Genomic DNA, 17,861 nt, shown 5'->3' on the forward strand with positions numbered 1-17,861 from the left:
TTCTAAGTCAGACTTACTTGCGCAAAATGGACCCAGAACCCATGTATTTTTGCTAACTCCTAAAATCACCTGGATAGCATTAGGAAGATTCTTTTGGTCAGTGGTTCTCAAACTTGAGACGGCCTGGGAATCAGCTGTTAAAACACAGATTACTGGGACCCACCCCCTCAAGAGTTTCTAATCCAGTTGGAATGGAGTAGCACCCAAGGAGCTGTATTTTTAGCAAGTTGCCAGGTGATGCTAATGCTACTGGTCCAGAACTTCATCTTGACAGCCGCTGCCTTAGGTAATCATTTACCTGAAAGTCAAACAAAAAGAGTGGCTTGTGGGACTTTCCTGATTCCTTCACAGCTGACTCATACAATTGCAATCTTATACCAAGTAGATGATGTATTTCTTATATTCTGTGTGCCTGTACTGTGCCCTGAAGTATTTTAGGAGGAAGCTCCCGAAACACATGTGAGTAGTAACTGTAGTCAGAGAAATATGTGTGACAAATACAGAGCACCAGCTACCAGATCTGCTAATATCTGCAAGCCTTAATGTTTGAGAACAAGCAGGCAGGTTTTATATGTTCTGTAAGTAATTTGGTGGCATTGGGAATGGTCCCTATTCTTACGACGTAGTCAATTTGGTAGAAATTTGTAAACCTCCACTGCTATTCTATAATGTAGGTGTATCTAATACAAACTAACATTGTGCTGCTTCTACCAGAAGGTACCTTTAACCATATATGTTGTTATTGATTTTAGTGTGACATGGATTTGCTGAGATTACCACACTTAATGAACTATTCATTCATTGATTAATTTATAAACTCACTTTTGTTGTTAGTACTGTATACTGGCTTCTAAAATGTGACATTCAAATGCAGACATTCCACCAAGAAAAAGCAAGATAACTGTTGGGATCCGCTCATGTGCTCACAGATGTATATTTTACTGATTCTTCTTTCTCAGCCTCCACAAAGTAGAAGCGTTCAGCTGCTTTGCTGTCTCGGCCAGATGTATAGGCTCACTGACTCTGCAGTGTTCACAGCTGCAGACCCTGAACATCGGAAGGGTCCCCAAGGTTTCTGAGGCCTGTCTGGTCAGGAGCCTGAAGAACTTACGAGAAATAACTGTACTTAATGTTGCTGGCCTGAAAATGGTAAGACTTCTTCAACTCAGGTTGGCTTTGCCATTGGTCTCATGTTCCATTGTCAGAGCATAAAACTAGTAATGCTTTCCCAGCTTCTCTATTTTCCTACTTTCCTGAAGTAATGCTCTGAAATGTGCATTCACCGGGAGAAAGAATCCCATATACCTATATGATAGAAAGAGGTTGCACATTGGATTATCCATTAACTGGATCTTTTGCCACTTTAGTCACTGAACTAATATTTACAGTAATCAATAAAACTATTCAACAAATGAAAGATAATTGTAATGATAATGGCAATAGCTATCATTTATTGAGCCCCTTCCATATTCCGGGAACTGAACAAGGCACTTGTTATACGTGGTATTTCATTAGCTTCCCATCTTCCCTGTGTGAGAAGTGGCATTATCCCTAATTTATAGGAAGAGTGATTTAGGTTCTAAGCATTGAAAGAGAAATGACACCGGTCACAGACCTAGTAAGTAATGGACCCTGGTTTGCTGATTTTATGGCACTACATCTCACTGGCTTCCTTTTATGTGGAAGGAGAAGTCTGCATTCCTTCTCCAAATAGCAGTAGTCAAAAGATTGTATGACCATGGGACAGGCTGATTTTCACAAGTCAAATATTGACTGCAATTCTATATCCTGTTGGTGAATTTGAAGAGTAGAATACTTTTGGCTGAGAACAGATTGAAATCTCATGGTGTTTGTGAGCTTTGTGGTATTGGTTGATTGGAGACTAGTGAAGGGAGATTCTGATGTAAACAGTTGAATTAAGTTTTTTGAGCTCATTTTTGTCTTTTACTGTCTTCTTTTTGGGCTCTGAAGTACTCTTGCCTTGAATACTGCTCTGAATAAAGTAATGGGAAAAGAACAATACTGCATTTCTTCTTATATTTTTAATCAAAATGTCATGTTCTTGAGAGGAATTGTCCATTATAATTTGACAATATGTTTGGGGAAGCCTTTCACGAACTCAAAATTGTGGGAAGATTTAAGCTCTCATCCTTATTCTCTTTTTACTCCAAACAACAAACTCGCACTGCAACAATAGCTTAACCTTTTTCAATTTTAGGAATTCACTACAGTACAAAAAGAACTCTTAAATTAGCATATGATTGTCATGTTGGATTACTTGATATCTTAAATAAAAAGATGGGTGCTGTACAGGGAATAGCCTTTTGAGTAAATTAATTGAATCTAATTTAATAAATGCTGTATCACTATAATATTTGAGGTTCCTGAGTTGATCTAAGCACAATATGGAACAGGCACAACAAGTTATTTCCATGACTTTCTGATTTATGTATTTAATTGTGGATTCTGTTGATTCTGGCATTAAAAAAAGGTAAAAAAAAAATTACAGGTTTGGGGCCCAGCCCGAGAAGGTCTTTAAAGATTTTAGGTTTTGCTTATAGAGGAAACAGTAGTTCCTAGCATGAGGTCATTGCTAAATAATTTTTTGTTAAATTAAAGACTAGGCTGAGACCTGGCTATAAAGTTTATACCACAGTAAATTATGTGTGAATTGAAATGTTGTGAATCACACAGCATTCTGAGTGCATAGTTGGAAGCTTGTTATCTTTAGGAATTTTGCCTTGAATTATTTGCAAAATAAACAGCAATTTCCTAAATTGCCTACTCTATAAGTTTGACTCCCTCTTACATAGGGTTTCCTTAAAGTGTGGAGCACCTGAGTGTATGAAAAAATATCTTAGCATATCTAATATGATATCTTGAACAGGATCACTCCTGTGACTTTCCATCTTTTTGTGTCCTGAAAGGTCAGAGGCCCTTTATGATAGTCTCTGATACCAAGCTTTGCAGTAGGTTCTTAAGAGGGTCCCCATGGACAAAGAGATATGAGATTGAGGCCTTTGTGGTCCAGATGGGAGCCTGAGGTTTTACAAATGGTCTTTTGTGCTTACTTGTATAGAGAGTGTAAGTGTATATGTACACATAAATTGGACTATTATGGGTAAAGAGAATAAATATTACAACATGTCTCAGTTTGCCAGGGTTGCTATTGCAAATACCACAGACGGGTTGGCTTAAACAACGGGAAGTTATCAGCTATCAGTTTTAGAGGCTGGAAATACATATATCAAGCTGTTGGCAGGCCATACTTTCTCTGAAGTCTGTATTGTTCTGGGGGTAGCTTACTGACAGTCTCTGCCTCTGTCACTTGCAATCTGTTGCCTTATGTCTCCTCTTGTTACTTCTACTTCTATGTCCAACTTTCTTTTGCTTATAAGGATTCCAGTCACATTGGATTAAGGCCCACCCTGATTCACGGTGGCCTTATCTTAATAGGATCTTGGAAGATCCTATTTAAAAATGAATCTGTACCTGCAGGAATGGGGTTAGGACTTGAAGACCCCATTTATAAATGAGTTACTTCCCACAGTGCTGGGGGTTAGGACTTCAGCATGTCTCGTGGGGAATGTGATGCAATCCCCAACACAGCATAATTATAATACAGCATAGATAGATGAATAGAAAGAACATTGATAGCTAGACACAGATATATGTAAAGATACAGAGATAGGTGCATTTAGATTTAAGGGTAGATGAAGGATGGAAAGTACTGGATTTTCTTTTTTCTGTGAGTATGTATATCCACATTTACATAAGGGGATAGGACTTCTAAAATCCTGTTCTGTTATAAAGTATGAGGGGAAAAATCTTCATTTCAGTGCCTAGCCCCATACTAACTGCAATTAGATACTTGTTAATGAATTTTTATGATAATGATGATGTTAAGGAGAGAAATAAAATCTTCCTATTAGTAAAGTACTAAGTAGTCATTAACATGATGACTTAAAACATTAAGTCATTAAAACATGATGTTTTCCTGGAAGCACTAAAAATGATGTTATTTTACTTATTTGTTCTGATTAGTATATATATTTTTAAAAATTCAAAGAAAGGACTACTTTGTGGTTAAGTCTTCATTCCCTGGAATCAGAAAGCTAAGTATTCCCAGAATAGATTCTGAGTGCAGTTCCTGAAATTTAATTTAATAGGCATATTTCAAATTTATAGTAAATTCAAAATAATCATGGTGAGCTGTTTGCAGTGAGGGAGAGAAAAAATATCAGACATATATATTTGATGACAAGATACTTATCATCAAACTTGAAGAAAAAATATCAGACACATGCAAAAGCTAAATGGCACATGCATACTTCAAGGAAGAAAGAGATTTCTGTAGCTTTAAGAGCATGAGTGGCTTGCTGGAAAATGGTTTAATCTCAGATTGTCCTTGAAGGACTGGTGGGATTTAGATGGGCAGAATAAAGGAAAAGGAAGTTCAGGTGAGAGTAAATTGTCCCATATTGTGATTTTTTAAAAAATAGTTTACATTTGTTCAAAGGTTCCCTACATTTCTATCCTGTGGGATGTTCAGGGCAGGTATTATTATTCCAATATACCTAGTAAGACATTTTAAGTCAGACACTTACTTGAGGATTTCCCAAGTTAATATAGGACAAGGATTGGCAAACTGTCCAGCTACCTGTCTTTTAAAGGCCTACAAGCTAAGAATGATTTGGTATAATTTTAAATGGCTGTTTAAGAACCTATATAATATCTTTGATTTTGTCCTTGACTTGCAAAGCCTAAAATATTTACTGTCTGACCTTTTACAAAAAAGTGTGCTGGCCCCTGATTTAGGATTGTCATAATGTTTCAAATGAAACATTTTAATGTATTGTAATGAATTTGAGACTTAGCTGTTATAATACATGTAAATATGGATCATGCTGTAAATATAATTTTGTATCTGTGTCCTTTCCATCTAAACTTATACCATATTCTGTCATCCATCATTTTTTCAAAAAATTATTTTAATTCTTGCAAAATATTCCATTATATAAATGTGATATATTTAAATATCCTACTGTCAAACATTCAAGTTCCTTCTAATTTTACTTTTGAGAAATAATGTAGTAATAAATACTCTTGTACACAAATGTTTGCATTCTTAGATTATTCCATGAATATAAAGACCTGGAAGTAGAATACTAGTCCAAAAGTTGTGATATGAACATTTATTAAGATTTCAATAAGTATTACTAAATTGCTGTTCAGAACCACTGTACCAGTTTATTCTTCCAATAGTAGTATACGAAAATGCCTGTTTTGTCAATCATTGGAAACGTCATTGTTCTCTTAAATATATAGCCAACATTATGGAAGGGTGTCTTATTTTAATTTGTTCTGCCAATGATTCTTGACATTAATTTTTGATGTTACAAATGGAATTTTAAATTCCTTTCTTTTATTTCTTTTGCATTTCTTGTGAACTTTTTTTTTTTTTTGCCCCTTTTGCTGTTGAGACTTCTATCTTCTTGCATAGCTTTGCCAGTATTTTTTATAGGTATAATGGTATTAATGCTTGGTCTTTTAAATATTTTGTAGATTTCATCCAACTGTATCATATTATTAAAAGTTTTTCAATTGGTTCTCTTGGGTTTTGTTAATAGGTTGAGTACATTTAAGGATAGAATATTCTTGAATATGTGCAAAAGATATGTGCCTTAAAATGTATTGCTATGATCCACACCAGTGATGGTTTAGAACTTTATGAACCTCAGAAAAACATGTTCTTAAAGTAAATCCATTCCTGGGGGTGTAAACCTATTCTAAGTAGGACCTTTTGATGAGGTTACTATGGTTAAGGTGTGGCCCACCTCAATCAGATGGGTCTTCACCCTATTAGTGGAGTGTTTTGTGAGAGAATGAAATTCAGACAGAAAAAGCCACAGGAAACAAGAGGCTGGGTATCGACAGAACCTGGAAGAGAAGGGAGAGACCTGGAGATGCTGCCATGTAACTTGCCATGTGGCAGAGGAGCCAAGGATGGTGGCAAAGCCAGCCCCAGAGTGCCAAAGTCTTTGGGAGAAAGCTTTCCCTTGATGATGGTTTGATTTGGACTTTCTTTGAGCCTCAAAATCTTAAGCTAATAAATTTCCATTGTGTAAGACAGCCCATTTCATGGCATTTACTTGAGAAGCCTAGGAACCTAAAACAATGTGTATATCTTAACCCTGAAAAACCCTAAGTTGAGATAATATATGAGACAATCTTTTATCAATTTGGGAGTCACATAAAAAGCCCTTTATGGAACTCATCTGCTTTAAGGCTGCATTTTAAGGTGTGATCTACTGATGTTCTAGAAGAAATATAACAATTGTACTTGGTCTCTTTCTGTGGAACTAGGCATATATAAAATAGAGGGCCTGGAAATAGATCTGAATGGAAGAAATACGGCCATATTGAATAGACATGAATTCAAACTTCCAAGTATTATTCACTCATTTACTATAGATATGTACCCCTACACTTGCAGATCTCTGGGCCTAGGAACTTCAGCTGGATTTATAAAACTGACATGCATCCATCCCCATTTGCTATTTCACCAATGTCATCTTTCTTCCCAATTTTACTTCTGTCTACTACCTCCTTCATGATTTATGCAGCAGTTGGTAGAGAGGGTAAACATGTCAGAGTTCCACAGATAGAAAAACCAAACTGACAAAGAAGTTGAAAGGGAGACAATGAATTTACTCACTGTAGCCTTGAATCCCAATTACTTTAGGCTCAATTTCTGGTTAATGTTTACGCCCTGTTGCAGATGGGAGTTTCTTTCTCTTTCTCTTTCTTTCTTTTATTTGTGAGTATCTGGATAATGGTTTGTGGTTATTGATCCCTCTGATAAGCTTACTATGCATATTTGCTTTCTACTTTTAAATGCCCAACTGAAATATAATGAAGAAAAAAGTGAATGTGGGTCGTGCTGAGGCAAATGATAAGCCCCTGTTAGATCTGTACTCAGTAGACAAAAGTAGCTCCCTTGGGTGATATAGAGCTAATGAAAGTGTGTGTTTCAGCTAGAACCATCGTTTTCCCTGGGTGATCGATGATGGTTGGCTTCCAGAAATGACAGACAGGCCAGGTCAGTTCCGTAATTAGAGAATTATCTTCATAGAAGGAGGTTGTGCTTCTAATTAAGCCAACATCCAGCAGAGGCTCCAAGAGCTTCATAAAGGGAGTGTGTTGCCAACAGGCAGAATGAAGACACTTTTTTTTTTCATTCTCGTTTGTGCCCAAAGGCCAAGATCCCACTGATTAAAATACCGAGAGAATGACCTCAGACATAAGAGCTTATTTTACCACATTTTTTATATCTTACTGACACTGAAATTCTCCAGGCTGTGTTTCTTGGTAGCTATAGTAACATCCCCACTTCCGTTGGCTCTCCTAGCACTCTCTTACAGGATTATCTGGTTCATACCACTTCAGTACCTTCCATTTATATTTTACTTCTGTCTTAAAACATTCAGTTGACTCAAATGTGAATTCAAAACCAGTTACAGTGCATTGTTTACTACACCCAATCCAGTACCTGGGTAGCGTAATTATAGAGAGGTGATCAACTTGGTAAATATGTGACGGGCATTCGGAGACCCCGTGGCTCTTGTTTAGGTACAACTTTTGGAGCAGTGGTACCTCCTGAGTGGAGCCTGTCCTATTTTAGCAGGATTTACTCTGAGAGAAAAGAAGACTTTTCTAAAAGTGATGGGAACTTCCAATGGTGGTTCAATGATTTGAGAGAGAAACGTTACAAAAATAGAAAACTATTGTTACATTGTCTTCTCACATGAGTGAACTTGGCCTCTTAGAAGAAGACACGAAATACCATTCTTATGCTCGTTATGGAAACAGTAGAAACCTGCCTCTGTGTGCTGTGTATCCATCATGGGGTTTTTATGTTATCAACTAGGTTCAGGCCAGAAATGAACAGGAACATTAATACAGAAGCAGAATCCTGCCTACTCCTTTGCTCATAGACTATGAAGAATGAGAAGCAGATAATCTTTTTGTGTGAAACATAAGGATATCTAAATAGGAAAAGACTCATTTCCTTCTTATGCAAGTAGTCTGAGAGAATTTTTGTTGCATTTAATTCAAGAGGCGGAATACTTTCCCTGGGCCAAACTCCAAAACTTCTGTTAGCTGTGTGACCATGGGTAAGTCACTTAAACCTCTCTGTGCCTCAGTTTCTTCATCAGTAGCGTGCGGATGGTAATAACAGCACCTATCTCACAGGATCATTGTGGAGATTGAATTAAGATAGTGTGCCGGTTTGGATATATTATGCCCCCCAAAAGCCATGTTCTTTAATGCAGTCTTATGAGGGCAGGCGTTAAACTTTTGAATGAGTGTTTCCATGGAGATGTAGACCCTGCCCATTCAGGGCAGGTCTTAATTAAATCACTGGAGTCCTATAAGATTGCTCACAGACAGAAGGAGCTCAGTGCAGCTGAGGGAGACATTTAGAGAAAGCCATTTTAAACCAGAACCCAGGGAGCCAAGGACCAGCAGATGCCAGCCACGTGCCTTCCGAGTTGACAGAGGTGTTCTGGATGCCATCGGCCATTCTTCAGTGAAGATATTCTCTTGTTGATGCCTTAGTTTGGATGCTTTTATGGTCTTAGATCTGTAAAGTTGTAAGTTAATAAACCTCCTTTATAAAAGCCAGTCCATTTTTGGTATTTTGCATAACAGCAGCACTAGCAAACTGGAACAGATAGGGACACATTTAGGACCTGGTGCATAGAAAGCACTCTGTAAGTGTTGGCCGTTATCGTTTGTTTATAATACTCATAAACTTTTCTTTATTCCAAAGAACATGTATTATTCATGGGACATTAAACTGATGTTACTAATTTAAGGAAAGGTGGTTATTTCTTCTTTTAAGAAGTATATTTTAAAGAGGAAAGCAAAAAGTATTCCTCAGTTTGAGTAAACCCATTTTGAAGACATTTGGACTTTCGTAATTATGACAGGGAAGGCTTATTTTGTTGATGGTGCTCATCTAATCATTCACTGGAACCCAATGAGGTATCCAAATTTCAAAAAAGGCATTAACCTGCAGTTGTGTGCATGTGACCTTGTTTGGAACCAGGGTCTTTGAAAATGTTCTTAGTTAAGATGAGGCCCTGTCCAGTATGACTGATGTCCTTCTAAGAACGGGAGAGGACACACCAGGCTCAGGGGAGAAAGCTAGATAGTGAGGCAGAGATGCAAGCCAAGGATTGCCGGCAAACCAGAGGCTCTTCAGGAACAGGCACGATTTTGGACTTGGAGCCCCCAGAGCTGTGAGACAATAAATTTCAGTTTTAAGTCAGAGATTTGTTACTTTGTAACAGCAGCCTTAAGCAAATTTGTCCTTTGTTACAGCAGCCTTAAATGAACAATGAAATATCTAGAATAAGTAAATTCATAGAGACAGTAGATGAGAGAGGTTCGGGGGAGGAAAGAATGGGGAGTTATTGCTTAATAGGCTCAAAGTATCTCTTTGGGATGATGGAAACATTTTGGTAATGGATAGTGGTGATGGTGACACAATATAAAAGTAATTTATGCCACTGAATTGTACACTTAAAAATGGTTAAAATGGCAAATTTTATGTTATATATATGTTACCTCAAAAAAATTTTTAAAACAATAGTTACTTTCCCTTCCTTGTTATTAAATACACATAAAATTATTGATAATTATCTTGATTCATCTACTCTTGTCATTTCAGCATCTCAAAATGAAATTCTGACATCTTTATCCCTTTGTTTCTTACATCTTTAGTTTTTTGCTTGCTTTCTGTGGTCTGGAAGTTTTAGTAGATGTGTTCACTGTGTGAGTATTTGTTTTATGAAGTTCCCTTTGCATTCTAGACTGTGAGGGGCGAGGGGAGAGGTGAAGAGGAGTGGGGGTAATTTAATGTCAAGGGCCATGGCAAATTTAAGGGTTGAATACTTTTTGAAAACTATTTGTAAAAACGCACTTTTAACTTCCTATTTTAATATCTTTTTCTTCCTCTTTCTCATTTCCAGAGTTTGTTTGTTGGCTAATTATTGTCACATTAGTTTGGAATGTCTGAAACTCAGTTTCTGTGAGAAGGTCAACCTGGATGTGGTTAAAAAGCTTTGCAAAAACTGCAGACGGTAAGAGAACTTTGACTTTGCCCGCTTGTATCTCTTTCAGTCTTAAATGTGATCAAAAAATGAAGAGGAAACCTGATGTTAGCTATGCAAATACTGTATTTCTTTGTAAGTCCTCATTGTTGTTTCTATTTTATTGACACAGAGTTGTAACAGTCACTAAGTATTTCCCAGGAAATATCTTCTGATAAGTCCAGTTAAGGCTAAGACAAGTTTTCATGACCTTTCAAATAACAGAAAATATGTTTCTTTTTACATTGGAATTCTTAAAATAATCAAAGAAATAATATTTGAAAACAAAATGAAATACCTTTTTGTCAGGGTGACCACTGTCCTTGGAATACCATTTACTAAGATGATACAACAAGCTAGGGAAGAAAAACCGTTTCATAGGTTCCATCCTTCAAGAATTATTTAATTGGTCTTAGTCTATGCTGTGAAATCTGAACTTCTTGAGTGAAATTTGAAATTTTTAAAAAAATTAATTTTTCATAAAATGGGAGATTCATAGTGCAAGTATGTCTGTATGGAGCACTAGACCTTTTTAGATTTAAAACAAACAAAATAATGGAACAATTTGAGAAAGTTTAGTTTGCCAATTGTAAATATCTAAAAATGTAATTTAGAATTTATCACTGGAGAACACAAATTCAGAGCTTCAATTATGAATATATGAATATAGTATACATGAAGGATATAGATAATATATATGAATGATATAGATAATACAGTATATGACTAATAATGAATAATTTGATAATGAAATCTGTATCATTTTTGAAGCATCATCTCTAAAGTTTTGGCATTCTCAACAAATGTGTCGATAAGCAAAGATTTCATCTTCCACTATTTTTTTGCATGGTGCAAATATGACCTCTTGCCTTTTTTTAAATTTTTTTTTTTTAAAGCTAGGTTTCATTACATTCACCAATTTTCTACAACATTAAAGTCTTGCAAATTAATGAATACATGTAACATCATTAAAATCCTGATTCTGTATTTTCAATTGCTACATTAGTGAAAACATTAGAGTCCGAGAGCTCACTGCTAAGCTGAGACTCTAGGGTATTGGTGAAAAGGTCTTTATTTGTATATTTCCTTTGAACGCTGAATTATCTTTTCTGAAAGAATAAGAATAGTTTTAGAATTTTATGGATCTCTTTCTGACTCTTCTAGTTTGTCTCATTTTGCAGTTCTGGGAACAGGAGCTTTTATCTTTTTTAGCCTTCAAAAATAGATTAATATTTAACATCTCATATTGTAGAATTGGTAAGTACTTTCATTCTACAAAGAAATGTAAATTTCTCCATTCTTTTGGATGAATATAAATGTATGTCTGATCTAAAAATGCACAGAAAGCATTCCCTGGAGCTAAAAGTAATTTTCAAGTATTTGAAATAAAATTTGTAGGCTTCCCTGGGAAGAAATCCATTTATGGTCTTAGAACACTTTTGTCTGTTGTTTAAGTATAAGCTTTGGTAAAAGGTGAGTGTCCTAAGCAGCTCTAAAATAATTAGAAAATTAAGAACAAGGAAATATTGACATATTTATCATTCTGATATTACCAAAATTAAAATGAACATTAGTACATGACAGTTGTTTCTAATTATTTATAATTTATCTCCTGCCTGCTTTTAAAAAGTCATTGAGACTTTTTACAGTTAAACACATGCATACAGTGGAGCAATTCACAATTATACTAAAAAAGTGTTATATCAGAAACCATTTAGAGAAAGAGTTAAAATAGAATTGAAAGCAAGCTGACTACTGCATTTATATGCTAAATTTAAGTGGGAATTTCCTGGTAAGTAAGGTAAATAGGAAACACAAAGGATGACATAGGCCTTTTTGCCTTCTGAAAGGTGGTGTGGCCATTTTCCCTGAGGCAAAATTAATACATTCCAAGGAGAATTTATCATAGGATCCTCGTAGAATATGATAAAAAAAAATAACTTAGCCTTCAGACAAAATTGCACAAAATTCTGTGGATGCTGGTAGACAGAATTTTCCTATTAAAACAATGTTAAATTAATGAGCATTAATACAGTTTCCACAGTTTGCCTTCATGCTTTATGATGGCTTCACTTCTTTTGCTGAAAGTTGAATTCTTACGATTTTTTAGGTTTACAGGATTGTTAGTCACTGAGAGTAGAGAACCAATTTGAAAATAAGGAGGTTCTTTGCTGTCGGAAATAAAGCGGTACCTGTAAGGGAATAAACGCTCTCTCGGTTCTGGAGGAGAAAAGAATTTATTTACTATCTTGCAAGATGGGGTGTCCAGCCAAACACGCGGAAGGCTGGCTCGCCAGAGGAAGAGAATGGCGATCTTTAAATCTCCTACTCCTAATTCGCAAGTCCCTCCCGTTTCCCCATTGACTGGGTACTACAGAGGTTACAGCCTATCCGAGAACACTAACTAATTCATCTTTTGAGATTTTAATTTGTACAGCCAATCCCAGAGAGCCAACTAGCTCATTATTGAGATTTTGAACTGATTAGCCAATCCCCCCCAAATTTTTATTTTTTTTGCTGTGAGTTCCCGCCTCTGATACTACCTCATATCTCTTTACATCAGGCAGATTCTCTCTTCTCTTTGTCTGGGGCTTGTTTAAACTGGTTTTGCCTCCATTTCCCTTATTCCATGCTGTCTCTATGTGAAAACGAAACTTATTCCTTTCTTACATTTGCAAATGCACAAAGTTAATTTGTGCCATGAAAACAAGTGAAACGTGCCTTTTCTCACTTCTTCCTTTAGATTGGGGATTGGCAAATGTTTTGTGTAAAGGGCCATAGGGTGAAAGGGCCATTTTAAGCTCCTTGGATCATTTGGTCTCTTGTTGAAGTACTCAACTCTGCTTTTGTTCCTTGAAAGCAAATTGGTGTGACTGTATTCCAATAAAACTTTATTTACAGATACTGAACTTTGAATTTTATATACTTTTCACATGTCCTCAAGTAATTTTTTACTTGTTTTTCAACTGTATTTATAAATGTAAAAATCATTTTTGGCTCAAGGGACTTATAAAAAAAAAACGGTAGACTGTATTTGCCAACCTGTGCTTTAGACTCTCCCTCACAGAAGGGCCTAACGCCCTTTCCTCGGGAATGTAGCTGGTCTGTAGCTTTAGATAGTCTCAGTATTTTCTCACTCAACACTCACATGTAACAACTTAAAAAATACACTTGTTATTCTTGAGTATGATGCTATTTTTCTCCTTCACAGAACATAAAATACTAGTCAAGGTTATTTTAAAGACTTTTGATGCATTTATCATGCCTAGAATCTAAAATCAACTGTATCCACACCACATAATCTGTGGGCTTTTCTTTTTTTTTAGATTGAAGATTCTCCGTCTCTATGGTTGTGCCTTCACACGTGACCTGAGCAAAATACAAGAAGCTTACGAAGCAGTCAAAGTATTTCATGAAATTTCTGCCCCTACTTGCTAATATTTCTAGGAAAATAGAATTGCTACCAACAAAGGCTTTGAACCTACACTTAGTTAAATATGCCCAGAAATTTTCCCATTTAAGTGAGATATGAATTGTTTTTTTATTTAAACAGAAATAATCAAGAAATAATTGCATGTTAAATTTCAACATCATATTGACACATTTTTGTTATGCCAAACACCCCCCTGAAAAAAAACATTAAGTAAAAAAGTATAAAATTTTAAATCTTAATTTTTTTTTTTTTTTTTGCCTGTCTGCATTATATGTTTGTCATGTACTTAAACTCCTGCCTGAGATTATGAATTGGCTCACTGGATGTACTTTTCTTTAGTCACTAAACATATTATGCGGGAAGAATAAGTCAGGGAACTCTGGATGAAATATTTCCTCTTTTATACTCTGTGAATAATTGTATGTACAGTGATTTTATATGTATAGCAGCAATATCTCAATTACAGCAATATCTCAAGTGAAGTGTGAGGTTGATTCCTGCAGGACTGTGCCAGGGTATTGCAGTGGCTTGAGGTAGCCCACATATCCCACAGTGTGCTCACCTGAACGTCAGACACCACCACACCTTCCCACCTGAATCTCCTCAGAGAGTATTTCATGCCAAAGAAGTGTCTGTGCACTTAGGCTGGGTTTCCCAGACTGAGGAGGATTCAAGTGAATGTAGAAGGTTAGAACTGGGAAGGGAGGGAGGACAAGCAATGGTGTGACATTGACATCAGGCAGCATCACCCAGTGGGTGACTCGTCTCCGTCCACTGGGGAGTTAAGAAGACTGTGGCCAATCTCAGAGTTGTTCTACTTAGGGGGCAAGGGTGCTGGGGTATTTCATTCATTGTTATACCATTCATTGTTTACCAGGACTATCTCCACAGGGGATGCAAATTGCCAGCTACCTGTGACTCTCTGGGCACTCAGGAGAGCAAACTCCAGCAGCTTGAGGGCAGTTCCCAACAAAACCATGTGTGTACTGATTGCTGGGTGAAAAAGAACAGGGAATCTGAGGTGATGGGGCAGAGCATGGAGGCATCTGTTACATTCTGTGGTGAATTGAATTATGTACCCAATTTAGACAGGTTCTTGGTCTTGATCAGTTTTCCTGTGACAGCAAACCCACTGTAAATAGGATCTCTTGAAGATGTTATTTTTAGTTAAGATGTGGCCCAACCAAAGGAGGTTGGGTCTCAATTTGGATTATGCAAGTCCTTTATAAGCAGAAGGAATTCAGACATAGAGAAAACTATGGGGAGGAACTGGAAGCTGGAAGTTAATGGAACATGGAAAAGAAAGAGAGGACATTGCAGTGTGATGCAAAGCAGGTTGTTTTTACAAGCCAAGAAGTCCCAAGGATCACCAGCAGCCAGCACCAGAATGTTACAGACTTTGGGAAGAAAAGCTCACCTTGCTGATGCATCAATTTTGGCCTTCTAGCCTCAAAACTGTTAACCAATAAATTTCCATTGTTCAAGCAACTCATTTTGTGGTGTTTGTCACAGCAACCTGGAAATCTAAGACACTATGGAAGGAAACATGCAACAAACCTGAATCAGGTGATCTGAGTTTGAATTTGAGTGATTAGCCAGATGACTTTAGTCATAGCATGCAATCTGAGGCTTAGTTTCCTTGTCTCAAAAATTGGGAAACCTACCACAGGAAGGTTGCTTAAAGGATTAAATGAGATACTGTATCCAAAGTATTTAGCACAGTTGCAAAGTAGAGAAAGGATCCTTTGAGGGAAAAGCATGTGTGAAGCATAGAGTCTTAAAGTGTTAAATGTTTGGGAAGCAGGATGCCTGGAGGGCAGGGCACATGTGCAGCAGGAACAGGAATGGGAACGGGAGTGGGGATGGGGTCCTATGGGGATACTCAGGAATCTTTTGGGAGGTCAGAGGAAAGATACCTAAGCTGAAGTCTCAGGTGGAAGAGGACTGGTGGTCAATATGCTGGACTGAACTGATAGGGGAACTATTTCGCCCCACTTCAAACTTCCAGAGATGTAGAAAAATTAAAATAGGGTGTAATATGAAGACAAACTCAAAGCACGAAAGGTGTAGTGGATTAAAGACCGCCTCAAATTCTTTCCTACTCCTCCCATGCAGACATGGAGATTAAATTTCCTCCCCTTGAGTCTGGATTGACCTTAGCAACCCATTTGATCTATGCAATGTGGAAGAACTGATGTTCTGGGATTTCCAAGGCTGGGTTGTAAGAAGCCTGGAAGCTTTGGCCTGAGTCTCTCTGAACACTCACTCCTGGAGCCCTGAGCCACCATATAAGAAGTTCAGTTGCTCTGTTGGAGAGTCCGCGTGAAGAGGCCCTGAGAGCACATGAGAAATGAGAGATTGGTTAAAATTTGAAAATCCATCAATATAATATACCATATTCACAGAAAAAAGGAGCAAAACAATATGGTCACTTCAACAGATGCGAGAAGCATCTAACAAAATGCAAAATCCATTCATGATAAATATTTTCAGCAATGTAGGAACAGAGGAGAATGTCCTAAATCTGATAAAGGGCATCTATAGAAAAACCTATAGCTTACATCACAGTGGTGAAAAGTGGAATTATTTCTCCCCATGATTAGGAAGAAAACAAGGATATCTATTCCTACTATTGAAATTCTACGTTATACAGGAAGTCAAGCCAATTCAGCAAGGCAAGAGAAAGAAAGAAAAAAGGTACATAGAATGGAAAAAAAAAAAAAACATGACTGTGTATGGAGAAAATCCTTAGAATTCTAGAAAATTGCCAATAGAACTAACTAGTGACTTTAGCAAGATCTCAGGATACAAGGTCATCGTTACACAATAATCAATTGAATTTTTGTGAGTTAGCAACAAACAATTGAAAATGGAAATTAAATTAAAAATACAATGTCTTTTACAATAGCAGAAGTAGCTCAGGATATACTTAGAGATAAATTTAATAAAATATGTGGAAAACCTGTAAACTGTAACCTATACAACAGTGTTGAGAGAAATGCAAGGAAACCAGAATAAACAGAGAGATAAACCATGCTTATTGGTTGGCAGATTCAACATTGTTAGAACATTAATTCTTTTAAAAATTGATGTAAATATAAGGTTCAGCACAGTCACAATGCCAGCAGGATATATTTGTGTATGAATTGACAAGCTGATATAATATTTATACGGAAATACCTAGAACCAAGAATATCCAAAACTATTTTGAAAAAGAACAACATTTGATTTCAAGACTTATTGTCAATCTTTGTAATCAAGACTGTATGGTATTGGTGAAAGGATAGATATCCCAATAAATGGAACAGAATAGGGAGTCCAGAAAGAGACCCACGCATATATGATCATTTGATTTTTAAGAAAGGTGATTGAATGATTTTTTTTTTCCTTCAAAACATAGAGCTGGGACAGTTGGATATACATAAAGGAAAAAAATGACCCAATTCTCAATCATTAACTCAAAATGGGTCATAGATGTAATAGGAAATACTAAATCCATAATACTTCTAGAAGAAAACAAAAGGGGTATCTTTGAAACTGTGGGTAAGAACTGAGACGAGGCATGAGACAAAGGATTCTTGGATGGGACACTAAAGTACAAACCATAAAACATCGATAAATTTCATCAAAATTATCACTCTCTGCTCTTTAAAAGACAGCATTAAGAAAATGAAAAGGCACAGCATAGAATGGGAGATAAGATTTTCATAGTAGATATGTATGACAAAGGACTTTCCAGAATATATAAAGAAGAATACATAAAGAACTTTCACAACTCAGTAAGGCAAACCAGCTTAAAAATGGGCTATTCATTTGAACAGCCATTTCACAAGAGAAGATTCAAGAATGGCTAATAAACATAAGAAAATTAGTGTGACATCATTAGTCATCAAGGAAATGCAAAATAAAACAAAATGGGATACCACTACACATCCATTAGAATGCTGGATTCTTACACTGTTGGTGGGAATGTAAAATTGTACAACCACTGTGGACAGTATTTAGTTTTTTATAAAGTTAAACATACACTTTACCATATGATCCATCAGTCTAATTCCTAGGTATTTACCCAAGACAAATGAAAACATATGGTCCTTCTTACAAAGACTTGTACAGGAATAGTTATAACAACTTTATTCACTAAAGCCAAAAACTGGAAACTCAAATGTCAACAAACAAAGGAATACATATAAATACATTGTGGTTTATCTGTACAGTGTGATCCTACTCATCAGTATGAAGGAATGAATTAATGAAACATAGAACAA

At 36.4% G+C, this 17,861-nt stretch overlaps 1 long non-coding RNA gene across 2 annotated transcripts; it reads left to right on the forward strand.

Moving 5' to 3' along the window:
• The first annotated feature begins 1,120 nt into the window (after positions 1–1,120).
• Positions 1,121–13,792, forward strand: LOC119545433. 2 transcript variants are annotated; one of them, XR_005219075.1, is made up of 3 exons: positions 1,121–1,149; positions 10,041–10,151; positions 13,487–13,792. It is a non-coding gene; the product is annotated as an uncharacterized LOC119545433 (long non-coding RNA). The 2 variants fall into 2 exon arrangements; XR_005219076.1 differs by lacking the exon at positions 1,121–1,149 and adding an exon at positions 9,807–9,843.
• The last annotated feature ends 4,069 nt before the right edge of the window (positions 13,793–17,861 follow it).

This window comes from Choloepus didactylus, chromosome 10, assembly GCF_015220235.1.
Source record: "Choloepus didactylus isolate mChoDid1 chromosome 10, mChoDid1.pri, whole genome shotgun sequence".
Classification (NCBI taxonomy): Eukaryota; Metazoa; Chordata; class Mammalia; order Pilosa; family Megalonychidae; genus Choloepus; species Choloepus didactylus.